The sequence below is a fragment of the Pongo abelii genome, chromosome 6 (genome assembly GCF_028885655.2).
Source record: "Pongo abelii isolate AG06213 chromosome 6, NHGRI_mPonAbe1-v2.0_pri, whole genome shotgun sequence".
In the NCBI taxonomy this organism is placed as follows: Eukaryota; Metazoa; Chordata; class Mammalia; order Primates; family Hominidae; genus Pongo; species Pongo abelii.
The window spans coordinates 7,500,249-7,518,512 of NC_071991.2; the positions used below are offsets into that span (position 1 = coordinate 7,500,249).

General features: G+C 44.1%; 2 pseudogenes; both read left to right on the forward strand.

Moving 5' to 3' along the window:
* The first annotated feature begins 2,491 nt into the window (after positions 1–2,491).
* On the forward strand, positions 2,492–8,402 carry LOC129060555 (uncharacterized; annotated as a pseudogene).
* A 4,596-nt stretch (positions 8,403–12,998) lies between these two features.
* Positions 12,999–16,158, forward strand: LOC129060285 (endogenous retrovirus group K member 6 Env polyprotein-like; annotated as a pseudogene).
* Positions 16,159–18,264: the final 2,106 nt, after the last annotated feature.

The following is an 18,264-nucleotide window of genomic DNA, read 5'->3' on the forward strand; positions in this document are numbered from 1 at the left end:
TGCATGTACACCTTGGGATATTATTCGTAATATCCTAATGTCACAGGGGGTGTGTTCCCTGTGATATTGTTCCTAATATCCTAGATGGATATTGCTCCTATTGTCACAGGGCGTGTACACCTTGTCATATCATTCATAATATCCTAAAAGTATGTTACTCCTCATGTCACAGGGGGTGTTCACCCTGTGATATTACTCGTAATAGTGTTGTGGGACGTTACTCCTAATGTCACACGGGGTGTACACAGACTCACACAGTGATACAACCTGTAATATTCTATAGAAATGTTACTCAGAAATCACAGGGGCTGTACCTCCTGTGATATTATTCATCATATTCTAGGGGAATGTTACTACTATTGTCACATGGGGTGTACAGCCTGTGATATTACTCGTCATATCGTAGCGGGACGTTACTACCAATGTCACAATGCGTGTACACCGTGTGATGATTTGTAATATCCTAAAGAGTGTTGCTACTAAGGTCACAATGCATCTACACCCTCTGATAGTATTCAATATATCCTCGGGGGATGTCACTCCTAATGTCACATGAGGTGTACTCCCTGTGATATTATTTGTCATATCCTAGGAGGATGTTACTTTTCATGTCACTGGGGGTGTGTATCATGTGGATTCAACGCCAGTGATACTATTCCTAATATCCTAGGGACATGTTCCTCCTAATGTCACATGGGGTGTACACCACGTGTGTACACCTGCTGTGATATTATTCGTAATATCCTAGGGGAATGTTACTCCTGATGGCACAGGTGGTGTACAGCATGTGTGTACACCGCGTGTCTCATTATTCATAAAATCCTAGGGGAATGTTTCTCTCAATGTCACAAAGAGTATACAAAATGTCACAGAAGGTGTTAACCTTGTGACGTTATCTGTAATACCCTAGAAGGATGTTATTACTAATAAAATAAAATATTTTATTTTGTGCTACTAGATTGATACAAATTCCCTTGATTTAGAGCATTTATAAACACTGTATAACAGCTGAGACCATGTCATCTGGAAATGAAATGAAAGTTGATAGTTCATAAGCAGAAAATATTTCCACATGCCGGTTAGGTCCTAGTGATTTCATCATTACGTTTTCTGACTTTTCTCCTTCAAGAGAGTAATTGCTTCCTCAAATCGGTGAGTCTTCTTTGAAAATTCACGTAAGCTATAACTCCTGTCCTTAGCTTAGGTGGACTTAGAGTTTTCATCAGAAAGTTCGGCCGGACGCGGTGGCTCACTCCTGTAATCCCAGCACTTCGGGAGGCCGAGGAGGGCGGATCACGGGGTCAGGAGATCAAGACCAGCCTGGCCAACATGGTGAAACCCCGCCTCTACTAAAAATACAAAAACTTCGCCCGGTATGGCGGCGCTTGCCTGTAGTCCCAGCTACTTGGGAGGCTGAGGCGGGAGAATGGCTTGAACCTGGGAGGCAGAGGCTACGGTGAGCCGAGATCACACCACTGCACTCCAGCCTGGGCAACAGGAGAAAAACTCTGTCTGAAAAAACAAAAAACAAAAAGAATCAAGTAAGTCGAAGTCACACCGATGACAGCCAATGTTTGCGAACCAAGGAAGTGTCAATTCAAGAGTTAACATAGATTGTTACTTTTGACATCTCTTCTGTGCCAAGCAAGATATAGGCTCTGGGGCATCAGAAAGAAAAGAGACTCACTTGTTCCTCTCACAATACTCAGTAATTTCTGAGATAAGGGCAAAAGAAAATGTCCCGTCTGGAATGCAGGGAAAGCAGAAATGCAGGTCAGGGGATATTTCCGTTGAATTGCATGGAGTTGAAGCTGAAAATAGTCACGAATGTACCTAAAATTCAATTTGCCTTGACTTTATGCATCCATCACAGAGAGATCACGCAGCGGGCACCCACGATCGGTTTCATCATCGCTCGCTTCCATTGGATCAACTCGAAATCAGCTCAGATGAGAGTGCTGAGTCTCAGAGGATGGACCTCTCACCCCTTGCCATACAGAGAAGTAGAAAGGATGGTATTCCAAATTCATGGCCAGACTCTGAGTCCCGGGTACTAGACTTCATGGTCTTCCAACTCTCCAAAAGTTGTGGTTTTGGTTTTGGTTTTGGTTTTGCTTTTTTGAGACGGAGTGTTTCCATTGCCCAGACTGGAGTGCAGTGGAGTGATCTCGGCTCACTGCAACCTCCGCATCCCAGGTTCAAGCTATTCTCCTGCCTCAACCTGCCGAGTAGCTGAGATGACAGGCGCCCGCCACTATGCCCGGCTCATTTTTTTCTATTTTTAGTAGAGACGGGGTTTCACCATGTTGTCCAGGCTGGTCTCCAACACCTGACCTTGTGATTCGCCTGCCTCAGCCTCCCAAAGGGCTGGGATTACAGGCGTGAGCCACCGCGCCCAGTTTCCAAAAGCTGTAAGCAGAGCTCAGAGTTCTTAACCACAGGCACACCTGAGGAGCATTTTTTGAAATGGTTTCCAGCTTCCTCAATAGGAATGGAAGCCAAACTCCGAATTGATGACTCCTTTGAGGAAGTCGAGAGCGGTAAGGAAAGCCAGGAACAGGGGCAAGAGAGAGATGTGTCCCGAATGATCCTGTGCCCATGTTTTCTGGAACCTCTGATGTCATCTCAGCTGCCCTTTCTCTACTTGACACAGTGATTGTGGCACCCACTGGCCTAGGTGTGGTCTACGAGGAACCCCCAAAGGGAAGGGCACAGTGAGCAGGGACATCGGCCTGAGGGACAAGGATTTGGGAGGGCAGGTTGGATGCAGGGAGAGGACTGGCCAAATGCCATGTGTCTGGACTTTGACTGCCTGGTTCAAATTGGACTTCACCCTTTTTGACTTCATGATCTGGTACAAGTTCTATGAAAATGCGTTGCTCCTTTTCTAGTCCGTAAAATCAGCATGAAGTGTGCACTAATAACTGGGAGACTATGCAGCTGAAATGAAACAAGCTGCATAGACCACAGAGCTCAGAGCCTGGCCTTTACGAAGGCCTCAGTAAGGGTTCATGATGCCCCGCTGTCTGTCTTCAGCCTCTTTATCCTCATCATCACCTTCATCATCTTTTTGTTGTTCTTATGGATTAGTTAAGAGGGAGTCATTCCCTGCTATCATGGGTGAGGCGTCTATGAAAAGGACAAGCAGTGGGGGAGGAAGGCAAAATTTTGAAGAAGATTTCTGAGACCCCCCACCACAAGCAAGAACAGAAACTCCACAGTCTGCTGAGCGGAGAGTTTGCACCTTGGTCTCCTCCCACCTGCCCACCGCACTGTCCTGTTTGTCCTGAGGATGAGGAAACAAAGCAAGGCTCCCGACCGTCCGTCCCTGAGCACTCACTGAACTGCCCTTCCCCTCTGCTGGGCCATGACCACAGAGAACAGGTCCACTGTCCTCCCTGCGTGGTGCACGATGGAGGCTCAGACTCCGTCCTCAAGGCTGGCAAGAAGACAGGGTGAGACATGAGCCTCCTGATACAGGTGACGGGTGTGGAGCCCACAGGACTGGAACCTCACACTGCAGGGCTGGAGGCACAGACCGAGTATTGACTATTCTATGGCCTGGGGGGCTCAAGGCACAGAGCTCCTCATTAGCCACAGTCGCCCAAGTTCCCCAATCTCTACAGATTTCCTCATAAGAATGCAGGAAGAAGAGAAAAGTGAGTGTCCACAGAAGCTTTGGGGCTCTTCCTGTCATCAGGAGGGAGCTTGTGTGTATTATTTGTGGGGAAAAGCAAGAGAGATCAGATTGTTAATATGTCTGTATAGAAAGAAGTAGACATAAGAGACTCCATTTTGTTCTGTATGAAGAAAAATTCTTCCGCCTTGAGATGCTGTTAATCTGTGACCTTACCCCCAACCCCGTGCTCTCTAAAACATGTGCTGTGTCAAACTCAAGGTTAAATGGATTAAGGGTTGTGCAAGGTGTGCTTTGTTAAACAAATGCTTGAAGGCAGCATGCTCCTTAAGAGTCATCACCACTCCCTAATCTCAAGTACCCAGGGACACAAAAACTGCGGAAGGCCGCAGGGACCTCTGCCTAGGAAAGCCAGGTATTGTCCAAGGTTTCTCCTCATGTGATAGTCTGAAATATGGCCTCGTGGGAAGGGAAAGACCTGACCGTCCCCCAGCCCGACACCCGTAAAGGGTCTGTGCTGAGGAGGATTAGTATAAGAGGAAGGCATACCTCTTGCCGTTGAGACAAGACAAAGGCATCTGTCTCCTGCCTGTCCCTGGGCAATGGAAGGTCTCGGTATGAAACCCAATTGTACGTTCCATCTACTGAGATAGGGAAAACTGCCTTAGGGCTGGAGGTGAGACATGTGGGCGGCAGTACTGCTTAACAAAGCATTGAAATGTTTATGTCTATGCATTTCTAAAGCACAGCACTTGATTCTTTACCTTGTCTATGATGCAAAGGCCTTTGTTCACGTGTTTGTCTGCTGACCCTCTCCCCACTATTGTCTTGTGACCATGACACATCCCCCTCTCTAAAAAACACCGATAAGTAATCAATAAATACTAAGGGAACTCAGAAGCCAGTGGGATCCTCCATCTGCGGAACGCTGGTCCCCTGGGTCCCCTTATTTCTTTCTCTTCACTTTGTGTCTTTTCCTTTTCCAAGTCTCTCGTTCCACCCAACGAGAAACACCCACAGCTGTGAAGGGGCGACCCACCCCCTTCATTATTCGCCTCTTTCTTTTCTTTTTAAAGATCCAACTGCTTTCATTTTCATCTTTTATTATGGGAAAATATACCACGTATCAATACTAAAAGTTATAAATATATATGATTTCATCTAGAATGGCCACTATAAACACGACAATTTCCACTACTTTTCAGTTGGCAGTTGAATGACATTAAGTACGTTCACATTGTTTAGCAACCATCACCGCCATCATCTCCAGAACAGTTTTATCTTTCAAAATGGAAATTGCACCATTCACCAAACTCTCCACTCCTCTCTCTCACTCACCCCGGGGGCCACCATTCTAATTTGCAACTCTGTGAGTTTAACTACTCTAGACACTTGATAGAAGTGGAATCATGCCGTGGTGAATGTTTTTTTTTTCTTTTGGAGACAGAGTACTTCCCTGTCACCCAGGCTGGAGTGCAGCGGCGTGATCTCGGCTCACTGCAACCTCCATATCATGGGTCTGAGCGATTCTTGTGTCCCAGTCTCCGGAGTACCTGGGATTAAAGGCGTGTGCCACCACGCCCAGCTAATTTTTGTATTTTTAATAGAGAGGAGCTTTCACCATATTGGCCAGGCTGCTCTCGAACTCCTGACCTTAAGGGATCCGCCTGCCTCAGCCTCCCAAAGTGCTGGGGTTACAGGTGCGAGCCACTGAGCCTGGTCGTGTTTATCCTTTTGGGATTTATTTATTTCACTGACGATAATGTCTTCAAGGTTCATCCATGTTGCCTCCTGTGTCAGAAGTGTCTGTCTGGTTTTGTTTTTGTTTTTGTTTTTTGGTTTTGTTTCATTTTGTTTTGTGCTGTGTTTACATGGAGTCGCACTCTGTGGCACAGACTGGAGTGCAGTGGCACAATCTGGGCTCACTGCAGCCTCCACCTCCCGGGTTCAAGCGATTCTTGTGCCTCAGCCTCCCGAGTAGCTGGGACTATAGGCGCACGCCACCACCCTTGGCTAATTTTTTGCATTTTCAGTAGAGACAGGGTTTCACCAAGTTGGCCAGGCTGGCCTTGAACTCCTGACCTCAGGTGATCCGCCCACCTCGGTCTTCCAAGATGCTGGGATTACAGGCCTGAGCCACCACATCTGGCCAACATTTTCTTTTTTATTCCTACACAGAAGTGAGGACGTGTAATATTTGTCATTCTGTGCCTGCCTTATTTCACTTAACATACAGACCCTGCAGTCTCATCCATTTTTTCTGCAGTGGAGAGGATTTTATTCCTCTTGAGGCTGAAGAATACTTCATTGTGTGTGCATACCACAGTTTCTTCATTGAAACAAATTTCTAAAAAGCAAATATTTTTAAGATGTCTCGGAATGTGAAACTTTAGGGATACTGTGCCCATTTTATTCTTCTCGATTTCTCATTTTATGTCTAAATAAGTGTACAACAAAGCAACAATCAATGTGTGTAGAAATCTATAACTTCAAGAAATGTACAATGAAAATGCTAAGTGGTGGCTGGGTGCCGTCGCTCACGCCTGTAATCCCGGCACTTTGGGAGGCCGAAGCGGGCGGATCACCTGAGGTCGGGAGTTGAAGACCAGCGTGACCAATATGGAGAAACAATGTCTCTACTAAAAATACAAAAAAAAAAAAAAATTAACGGGGCATGGTAGCACATGCCTGTAATCCCAGCTACTCGGAAGGCTGAGACAGAAGAATTGCTTGAATACGGGAGGCAGAGGTTGCAGTGAGCCGAGATCGTGCCATTGCACTCCAGCCTGGGCAACTAGAGTGAAATTCTGTCTCAAAAAAAAAAAAGAAAGAAAAAGAAAAGAAGAAAAAAAAAGAAAATCTTACTTCCATAATCGCAGGGGGTGTTCACCCCGATGATACTGTTTTCTAATATCCAGGGAAGGAGGGTATGATATTACTTCCAATATCGCAGGGGTTGTACACATTTTTGTGATATTGTGTCTAATATCCAAGCAAACAGAGGATGACATTGGTTTCAATATCGCACAGGGTGGACACCCCCCCGGATACAGTTCTGAATATCCCAACGGGGAGAGGATGATATTACCCCCCATATCGGAGGAAATGCACACCACCCTGGGATTTAACTCCTGATATCCAGAAAGGAAAAGTATGATATGACTCCCAACACGGGAGGAAATGTACACCCGCCCTGTCATAATTTTGCCAATATCCGGGGGGCAGAGGATCATGCTACTTCCAATATCGCAGGGTGCGTACACCCCCTCTGTGATCTTGTTGCTAACATCCAGGTTTGGGGAGGACGACATTACTCCCAATATCACAGGGGGAGTACACCCCCCATGACCTTGTTCGTAATTTCCTGAGTGGACAGGATGATACTACTCCCAATATGGCAGGGGTGTACACCCCACCGTGATGGATTTCTAAATACTCAGGGCGGGATAGGATAATATTACTCCCAATATCGCAGAAGGTGTACATCTCTGCTGTGATATTTTTCATAGTATCCAGGGAAAAAGAGGATGATACTTTCCAAATAGCCGGGGTTTTCCACGACACCCGCGCCGTGATGTTGTTCCTAATATGCAGGTGGGCAAAGAATCATATGACTGCGAATATCGCAGGTGGTGTACAGGCCCCTTGTAACGTTGTTCCCAATATCCAGGGAAGGAGGGACCGATATTACTACCAATATCACACCAGCTGTACAACCCACTGTGATTTCTTTTCTAAAACCCGTGGCACAGAGGATGATAGTACTTTCAATATCGCACAGGTGTACACACTTCACCCCGTGATATTGTTCCTAATAGCCAGAGGGCGAGTATAGGGAAAAGAAAGAGAGATCAGACTGTCACTGTGTCTATGTAGAAAGGGAAGACATAAGAGACTCCATTTTGAAAAAGACCTGTACTTTAAACAATTGCTTTGCTGAGATGTTGTTAATTTGTAGCTTTGCCCCAGCCACTTTCACCCAGCCACTTCGACCCAAGTTGGAGCTCACAAAAACATGTGTTGTATAAAATCAAGGTTTAAGGGATCTAGGGCTGTGCAGGACGTGCCTTGCTAACAAAACGTTTACAGGCAGTATACTTGGTAAAAGTCATCGCCATTCTCTAGTCTCAATAAACCAGGGGAACAATGAACTGTGGAAAGCTGCAGGGGCCTCTGCCCTTGAAAGCGGGGTATTGTCCATGGTTTCTCCCCATATGATAGTCTGAAATATTTCCTCATGGGATGAGAAAGACCTGACTGTCCCCCAGCCTGACACCCGTAAAGGGTCTGTGCTGAGGTGGATTAGTGAAAGAGGAAAGTCTCTTGCAGCTGAGATGGAGGAAGGCCACTGTCTCCTGCTTGCCCCTGGGAACTGAATGTCTCGGTGTAAAACCCGACTGTACATTTGTTCAACTCTGACAAAGGAGAAAAGCTGCTCTGTGGCGGGAGGCGAGACATGTTGGCAGTAATGCTGCCTTGTTATTCTTTACTCCGCTGAGATGTTCAGGTGGAGAGAAACATAAATCTGGCCTACGTGCACGTCCAGGCATAGTACCTTCCCTTGAACTTAATCATGATATAGATTCTTTTGCTCCCACGTTTTTTGCTGATCTTCTCTTTATTATCACCCTGCTCTCCTACTACATTCCTTTTTGCAGAAATAATGAAAATAATAATCAATAAAAACTGAGGGAACTCAGAGGCCGGTGCCGGTGCAGGTCCTTGGTGTGCTGAGTGCCAGTCCCCTAGACCCACTGTTGTTTCTTTCTACTTTGTCTCTGTGTCTTAATTCTTTTCTCCGTCTCTCATGCCACCCGACTAGAAATACCCACAGGTGTGGAGGGGCAGGCCACCCCTTCTTCTGCCACCCAACGCAGGTGCCTTTCTCTAGGGTGAAGGTACGCTAACAATGTGAACATTGAGGACAGCCGACGAGAGATTCCCGAGTACATCCAGTCAGCCTTGCGGTAAGCTTGTGCCCTTGGAGGAATCCAGGGTAACAATGGGGCAAATTGAAAGTAAATATGCCTCTTATCTCAGCTTCATTAAAATTCTCTTAAGAAGACGGGGAGTTAAAGCTTCTACAGAAAATCTAGTCACGCTATCTCAAACAATAGAACAAGTCTGCCCATGGTTTCCAGAATAGGGAACTTTAGATTTAAAAGATTGGGAAGAAATTGGCAAAGAACTAAAACAAGCAACTAGGGAAGGTCAAATCATCCCACTTACAGTATGGAATGATTGGGCCATTACTAAAGCAACTTTAGAACCATTTCAAAGAGAAGAAGACAGCATTTCAGTCTTTGATGCCCCTGAAAGCTGAGTAATAGATTGTGAAGAAGAGGCAGGAACAGAGTTAAAAAAGGAATGGAAAGTTCACGTTGTAAAAATGCAGTAGAGCCTGGAATGGCTCGGTCAACCCAAAATGTTGACTATAATCAATTACAGGAGGTAATATATCCTGAATCATCAAAACTGGGGGAAGGAGGTCCAGAATTATTTGGGCCATCAGAGTTTAAACCACGATGGCCACCAACTCCTTCTCCTGCGGTTCAGATGCCTGTGACATCACAATCTCAAAAGCCAATCCAGGCACAGTATCCGCAATAGCAGCCAGTAGAAAATAAAACCCAACCATCGGTAGTTTGTCAACACCAGCCGCCAGCCGAATGTCAGTATCCGCCATCTCCAGAGGTTCCGTATGGATCTCAGGCTGTGCGTCCTGTGCCAAATAGCAAGGCACTATAGCAACAACCCAGGGCGATGGCGTTTGATCCTACATTACCACCTAGTGGACAAGATAGTGCACTGCATGGGACGATTGCTACAGCCAGAAAACGGGGAGATCTTGAGGCATGGCAGTATCCGGTAATGTTACAACCGATGCCGGTCGGGAAAGGGAGTCAAGCAGGAGCGTCTGTCCGAACTGAGGCTAGATATGAATCTTTCACCATGAAAATGTTAAAAGATATGAAAGAAGCAGAAAGAAAATGTTAAAAGATACGAAAGAACCACGTCTCCTTATATGAGAACATTATTAGATTCCATTGCTCGTGGAAATAGACTTATTCCTTATGATTGGGAAATTTTGGCTAAATCTTCCCTTTCACCCTCTCAGTATCTACAGTTTAAAACCTGGTGGATTGATGGGGTACAAGAACAGGTACATAAAAATCATGCTATTAACCCTGTTGTTTATATAGATGCAGACCAATTGCTAGGAACAGGTCCAAATTGGGGCACTATTAACCAACAATCAGTAATGGAAAATGAAGCTATTGAACAACTAAGAGCTATTTGCCTCAGGGCCTGGGAAAAGATTCAGGACCCAGGAATCTCCTGCCCTTCTTTTAGTTCAATCAGACAAAGCTCTAAGGAGCCATATCCAGACTTTGTGGCAAGGTTGCAAGATGCAGCTCCAAAATCCATTGCAGTTAATAACGTCCGAAAAGTTATTGTAGAAATAATGGCTTCTCAAAATGCAAATCCAGAATGTCAATCGGCCATAAAGCCATTAAGAGGAAAGGTTTCAGCAGGAGTTGATGTAATTACAGAATAGGTGAAGGCCTGTGATGGGATTGGAGGAGCTATGCATAAAGCAATGCTATTGGCTCAAGCAATTACAGGGGCTGCTTTAGGAGGACAAGTTGAAACATTTGGGGGAAAATGTTATGATTGTGGTCAAATCGGTCATCTAAAAAAGAATTGCCCAGGCTTAAATAAACAGAGCAATAAAAAGGAGCCTCCTGGCCTGTGTCCAAGATGTGGAAAAGGAAATCATTGGGCTAAGGAATGTCGTTCTACATTTGATAAAAATGGACAACCATTGTCAGGAAAAAGGAACAGGGGCCAGTCCCAGGCCCTGCAAAAAAGTGGGGCATTCCTGATTCAGCCATTTTTTCTTGAGGGTTTTCAGGGACAACAACCCCCACAGTAAATACCACCATTTCAGGAAATCGGCCAATTACAACAATACAACAGTTCTCCCCCGCCACAGCAGGCAGCGCTGCAGTAGATTTATGTTCTACACAAATGATTTCTTTACTCCTTGGAGAGCCCCCGCAAAAGATTCCTACAGGGGTATATGGCCCGCTGCCAGAAGGGACGGTAGGCCTTATTTGAGGACGATCAAGTCTAAATCTGAAGGGAGTTCAAATTCATACTGGGGTAATTGATTCAGATTATAAAGGGGAAATTCAGTTAGTGATCAGCTCTACTGTTCCCTGGAGTGCCAATCCAGGTGATAGAATTGCTTAATTACTGCTCTTGCCTTATATTAAAATTGGGGATAGCAAAACAGAAAGAACAGGAGGGTTTGGAAGTACCAACCCTGCTGCGAAAGCTGTTTATTGGGCTAGTCAGGTCTCAGAGAATAGACTTGTGTGTACAGTTACTATTCAGGGAAAGCAGTTTGAAGGATTAGTAGGTACTGGGGCTGATGTTTCTATCATTGCCTTAAATCAATGGCCAAAAAAAATTGGTCTAAACAAAAGCCTGTTGCAGGATTTGTTGGTGTGGGCACTGCCTCAGAAGTGTATCAAAGTGCCAAAATTTTACATTGTCTAGGACCTGATAATCAAGAAAGTACAGTTCAGCCTATGATTACTTCTATTCCAATTAATTTATGGGGCCGAGACTTATTAGAACAGTGGTATGCAGAGATTACTATTCCAGTCTCCGTATACAGCCCCCTGAGTCAAAAAATCATGACACAAATGGGATATCTCCCTGGAAAAGGACTAGGGAAAAATGGAGAAGACATTAAAGTTCCGGTTGAGGCTAAGGGAAATCCAGAAAGAAAAGGACTAGGGTATCCTTTTTCGGGGTGGCCACTGTAGAGCCTCCAAAACTCATTCCATGAGCTTGGAAAACGGAAAAGCCTGCATATGTAAATCAGTGGCCACTACCAAAACAAAAGCTGCAGGTCTTACACTTCTTGGCAAAGGAACAATTAGAAAAGGGACATATTGAGCCTTTATTTCCACCTTGGCATTCTCCTGTGTTTGCAAGTCAGAAAAAATCAGGCAGAGGGCGCATGCTAACCGATTTAAGAGCCGTTAATGCAAGAATTCAACCCATGGGGCCTCTCCAACCTGGGCTGCCCTCTCCAGCCGTGATCCCCAAAGATTGGCCTTTAATTATAATTGATCTGAAGGATTGCTTTTTTACCATTCCTCTGGCAAAACAGGATTTTGAAAAATTTGCTTTTATGATACCAGCCATAAATAATGAAGAACCAGCCACCAGATTTCAGTGGAAAGTGTTGCCTCAGGGAATGCTTAGTAGTCTAACTATGTGTCAGACTTTTGTAGCTCAAGTTCTTCAACCAGTTAGAGACAAGTTTTCAGACTCTTATATCATTCATTATCTTGATGATATTTTGTGTGCTGCAGAAACAAGAGACAAATTAATTGACTGTTACACATTTCTGCAGACACAGGTTGCAAACGCAGGCCTGACAATGGCATCTGATAAGATTCAGACCTCCACTCCTTTTCATTATTTGGGAATGCAGGTAGAGGAGAGAAAAATTAAACCACACAAAGTAGAAATAAGAAAAGACACATTAAGAACATTAAATGACTTTCAAAAATTGCTAGGAGATATTAATTGGATTCGGCCAACTCTAGGCATCCCTACTTATGCCAGATCAAATTTGTTCTCTATCTTCAGAGGGGATCCAGACTTGAATAGTAAAGGAACATTAACTCCAGAGGCAACTAAAGAAATTGAATTAGTTGAAGAAAAATTTCAGTCAGCACAAGTAAATAGAATACATCACTTAGCCCCAGTTCAACTTTTAATTTTTGCTACTGCACATTCTCCAACAGGCATTATTATTCAAAATACAGATCTTGTGGAGTGGTCATTCCTTCCCCACAGTAAACTTCAGACTTTTACGTTGTACTTAGATCAAATGGCTACATTAATTGGTCAGGCAAGACTACGAATAGTAAAATTGTGTGGAAATGACCCAGATAAAATCACTGTTCCTTTAAACAAGGAACAGGTTGGACAAGCTTTATCAATTCTGGTGCATGGCAGATTGGTCTTGCTGATTTTGTGGGAATTATTGATAATCATTACCCAAAAGCAAAAATCTTCCAGTTTTTGAAATTGACTACTTGGATTTTACCTAAAATTACCAGACATAAACCTTTAGAAAATGCTCTCACAGTGTTTACTGAGGGTTCCAGCAATGGAAAAGTGGCTTACACTGGGCCAAAAGAATGAGTCATTGAAACTCAATATCACTCATCTCAAAGAGCAGAATTGATTGCTGTCATTTCAGTTTTACAAGATTTTAATCAGCCTATTAACATAGTTTCAGATTCTGCATATGTAGTACAGGCTACAAAGGATGTTGAGACAACCCTAATCAAATATAGGATGGATGATCAGTTAAATCAGCTCTTTAAATTGTTACAACAAACTGTGAGAAAAGAGAAATTTCCCATTTTATATTACTCATATTCGAGCACATACTAATTTCCCAGGGCCTTTAACTAAGGCCAATGAACAAGCTGATTTGCTAGTATCATCTGGCTTCATGGAAGCACAAGAACTTCATGCGCTGACTCATGTAAATGCAACAGGATTAAAAAACAAATTTGATATCACACGGAAACAAGCAAAAAATATTGTACAACATTGTGCTCAGTGTCAAGTCTTACACCTGCCCACTCAAGAGGCAGGAGTTAATGCCAGAAGCTTATCTCCTGATGCATTATGACAAATGGATGTTACACACGCACCGTCATTTTGAAAATTGTCGTTTGTCCATGTGACAGTTGATACTTATTCACATTTCATATGGGCAACCTGCCAGACAGGAGAAAGTACTTCCCATGTTAAAAGACATTTATTATCTTCTTTTGCAGTCATGGGAGTTCCAGAAAAAATTAAAACAGATAATGGGCCAGGATACTCTAGTAAAGGATTTCAAATATTCTTAAATCAGTGGAATATTACACATACCACAGGAATCCTTTCTAATTCCCAAGAACAGGCCATAATTGAAAGAACTAATAGAACACTCAAAGCTCAATTGGTTAAACAAAATAAAAAAAGGAAAAAGACAGTAATGAGTATAACACTACCCAGATGCAACTTAATCTAGCACTCTATACTTTAAATTTTTAAAATATATATAGAAATCAGACCACTACTTCTGCAGAACAACATTTGACTGGTAAAAAGAACAGCCCACATGAGGGAAAACTGACTTGGTGGAAACACAACAAACATAAAACATGGGAAATAGGTAAGGTGATAACATGGGGGAGAGGTTTTGCTTGTGTTTCAGCAGGAGAAAATCAGCTTCCTGTTTGGGTACCCGCTAGACATGTGAAGTTCTACAATGAACCCACCAGAGATGCAAAGGAAGGCGCCTCCCCAGACACAGAGAACCCGCAATCGAACATCATCAACTCGCAGGGTGAACAAAATGGTGATATCAGAAGAACAGATGAAGCTGCCATCCACCAAGAAGGCGGAGCCTCCGACCTGGGCCCAGCTAAAGAAGCTGGCACAGTTAGCTGAAAAAAGCCTGGAAAACACCAGGGTAACACAAACTCCAGAGAATATGCTGCTTGCAGCTTTCGTGATTGTATCAACGGTGGTAAGTCTCCCTATGTCTGCAGGAGCCGCTGCAGCTAACTATACTTATTGGGCCTATGTGCCTTTCCCAGCCTGAATTCGGGCAGTCACTTGGATAGATAATCCTATTGAAGTAGATGTTAATAACAGTGCATGGGTACAAGGCCCCACAGATGACCGTGGCCCTGCCCAACCTGAAGAAGAAGGAATGATGATAAACATTTCCACTGGGTACCATTATCCTCCTATTTGCCTGGGAAAAGCACCAGGATGCTTAATGCCTACAATCCAAAATTGATTGGTAGAAGTACCTACTGTCAGTGCCACCAGTAAATTTACTTATCATAGGATAAGTGGAATGTCACTTGAGTCACAAGTGAATAATTTACAGAATTCTTCCTATCAAAGATCCTTACAATTTAGGCCTAAAGGGAAACCATGTCCCAAGGAAATTCCAAAAGAATCAAAAGACCCAGAAGTCTTAGTTTGGGAAGAATGTGTGGCTGATACTGCAGTGGTACTACAAAACAATAAATTTGGAACTATTATAGACTGGGCCCCTCGAGGCCAATTATATTATGATTGTATGGGCCAGACTCACTCATGTTCACAGGCTCCATCTGTCTGGCCCACTAATCCAGCCTATGATAGTGATTTAACTAAAAAGCTAGACCAGGTTTATAGAAGGCTAGAATCACCCTATCATTGGAAAGGGGGTGAAAAGGGGATTTCATCACCCTGACCAAAGTTACTTAGTCCTGTTGTTGGTCCTGAACACCCAGAATTATGGAAGCTCACTGTGGCCTCATACCACATTAGAATTTGGTCTGGAAATCAACTTATGGGAAGAAGAAATCATAAGCCATATTATACTATCAACCTAAGTTCCAATCTGACAATTCCTTTGCAAAGTTGTGTAAAACCCCCTTCTATGCTGGTTGTAGGAAACATAGTTCTTAAACCAGATTCCCAAACTATAACCTGTGAAAATTGCAGGTTGTTTACTTGCATTGATTCAACTTTGGATTGGCAGCATCGTATTCTGTTAGTAATGGCAAGAGAAGGCGTGTGGATCCCCGTGTCCACGGACCAACCGTGGGAGGCTTCTCCATCCGTACATATCATCGCAGAAGTATTAAAAGGAGTCCTAACCAGATCTAAAAAATTCATTTTTACTTTAATTGCAGTGATTATGGGTCTTATTGCAGTCACAGCTACTGCTGCAGCTGCTGGAATTGCTTTACACTCCTCTGTTCAAACTGCAGAATATGTGAATAATTGGCAAAAGAATTCCTCAAAATTGTGGAATTCTTAGACTCAAATAGATCAAAAATTGGGAAATCCAATTAATGATCTTAGACAAACTGTTATCTGGATGGGAGATAGGCTCATGAGCTTGGAATATCTTTCTCAGTTACAGTGTGACTGGAATACATCAGAGTTTTGTATTACACCTGGAGCCAAGAATGAATCTGAACATCACTGGGACATGGTTAGATGCCATCTACAAGGAAGAGAAGATAATCTAACCTTAGATGTTTCTAAATTGAAAGAACAAATTTTTGAAACATCAAAAGCCCAGTGAAATCTGGTGCCAGAAAGGGAGGCAATGGTAAAAGCTGTTAATAGCCTCACAAATCTTAACCCTGTCACTTGGGTTAAAACCACTGGAAATTCCACTATTGCAAATTTTGTATTAATCCTTGTATGTCTGTGTTCTCTATTGTTATTCTACAGGTGTATCCGGCAGCTCTGGAGAAACAGTGACCAGCGAGAATGGGCCATGATGACGATGGCGGTTTTGTCAAAATGAAAAGGGGGAAATGTAGGGAAAAGAAAGAGAGATCAGACTGTCACTGTGTCTATGTAGAAACGGAGGACATAAGAGACTCCATTTTGAAAAAGACCTGAACTTTAAACAATTGCTTTGCTGAGATGTTGTTAATTTGTAGCTTTGCCCCAGCCACTTGGACCCAGCCACTTGGACCCAACTTGGAGCTCACAAAAACATGTGTTGTAGAAAATCAAGGTTTACGGGATCTAGAGCTGTGCAGGATGTGCCTTGTTAACAAAATGTTTATAGGGAGTATACTTGGAAAAAGTCATTGCCATTCTCTAGTCTCAATAAATCAAGGTCACAATGCACTGTGGAAAGCCGCAGGGACCTCTGCCCTTGACAGCGGTGTGTTGTCCAAAGTTTCTCCCCATGTCACAGTCTGAAATATGGCCTCGTGGGATGAGAAAGGCCTGACTGTCCCCCAGCCTGACACCCGTAAAGGGTCTGTACTGAGGTGGATTAGTAAAAGAGGAAAGTCTCTTGCAGCTGAGATGGAGGAAGGCCACTGTCTCCTGCTTGCCCCTGGGAACTGAATGTCTCGGTGTAAAACCCGACTGTACACTTGTTCAACTCTGACATAGGAGAAAAGCTGCCCTGTGGCGGGAGGGGAGACATGCTTGCAGTAATGCTGCCTTGTTATTCTTTACTCCGCTGAGATGTTCAGGTGGAGAGAAACATAAATCAGGCCAACGTGCACGTCCAGGTGTGGTACCTTCCCTTGAACTTAATCATGATATAGATTCTTTTGCTCCCATGTCTTTTGTTGACCTTCTCCTTATTATCACCCTGCTCTCCTACTACATTCCTTTTTTGCAGAAATAATGAGAATAATAATCAATGAAAACTGAGGGAACTCAGAGGCCGGTGCCGGTGCAGGTCCTTGGTGTGCTGAGTGCCAGTCCCCTAGACCCACTGTTGTTTCTTTCTACTTTGTGTGTGTGCCTTATTTCTTTTCTCCGTCTCTCATCCCACGAGACTAGAAATACCCACAGGTGTGGAGGGGCAGGCCACCCCTTCAGCGAGAGCATGATATGACTCCTAATATCACAGGGGGTTTGACACCAATATCCCAGGGGGTGGACACCCCCCTGGGATGTTGTTCCTAATATCCAGGGGGAGAGAGGGTGATATTACTCCCAATATCGCAGGGGATATAAACCACCCCTGTGGTATTACTCCTAATATCCAGGCGGAGAGAGGAAGATATTACTCCCAATATCGCAACAGGTGTACCAACCGCATGATTTGGTTTTGAACATCCGGGGGGCAGAGGATGATATTACTCCCCGTGTTGCAGGGAGTGTACCCACCCATGTGATACTCTTCCTGATATCCAGAGGGCGACAGGATATTATTCCCAATATTGCAGGGGTTGCACACATCCCTGGGAAACTCTCCCTCATATCCAGAGGGAGAGAGGATGATATCACTCCCACTACCGCAGGGGGCGTACACGGCCCTGTGATACTCTTCCTCATATCCAGAGGGAGAGAGGCTGATATTACTCCCAATATCGCAGGGGGTGTACACAACCCTGTGATATTGTTCCTCATATGCAGAGCGAAAGAGGATGATATGACTCTCAATATCGCAGAGGGTGTATGACCCTCCTGTCATATTGTTCTTAGTACCTTGGGAGGGAGAGGATAAGATTCCATTGAGTATCGCAGGGAATGTACACCCTTCCACTCTGATACCCTTCCTAATATCCAGGGGAAGAGAGGATAATTTTACTCCCAATATCGCAGAGGCAGTACACCCCCACCCCCCACCCCGTGCTATTGTTCCTAATATGCAAGGGGGGAGAGGATGATACTTCTCCCAATATCGCAGGGCTGTTCACATCCCCAGTTACATTTTTCCTAATATCTAGGGGAGAGACAATTAGATGACAGCAAATATCGCAGGGTGTGTCCATCCCTTCCTGATATTGTTCCTAATATCCGGGGGGAAGAGGATGATATCAAATATCAAAGGGGGTGTACAGGTCCCCCCACGATATTGTTCTTAATATTCATGAGGGGAGATGACGATACTACTCGAAATATTGCAGGGGATATTCACAGCCCCTGTGATATTGTTGCTAATATCCACGGGGGGAGAAAATAATACTACTTCTAATATCGCAGGTGGTGTACACCCCACCTGAAATATTGGGCCGAATATCCAAAGAGGGAGAGGATGGTATTCA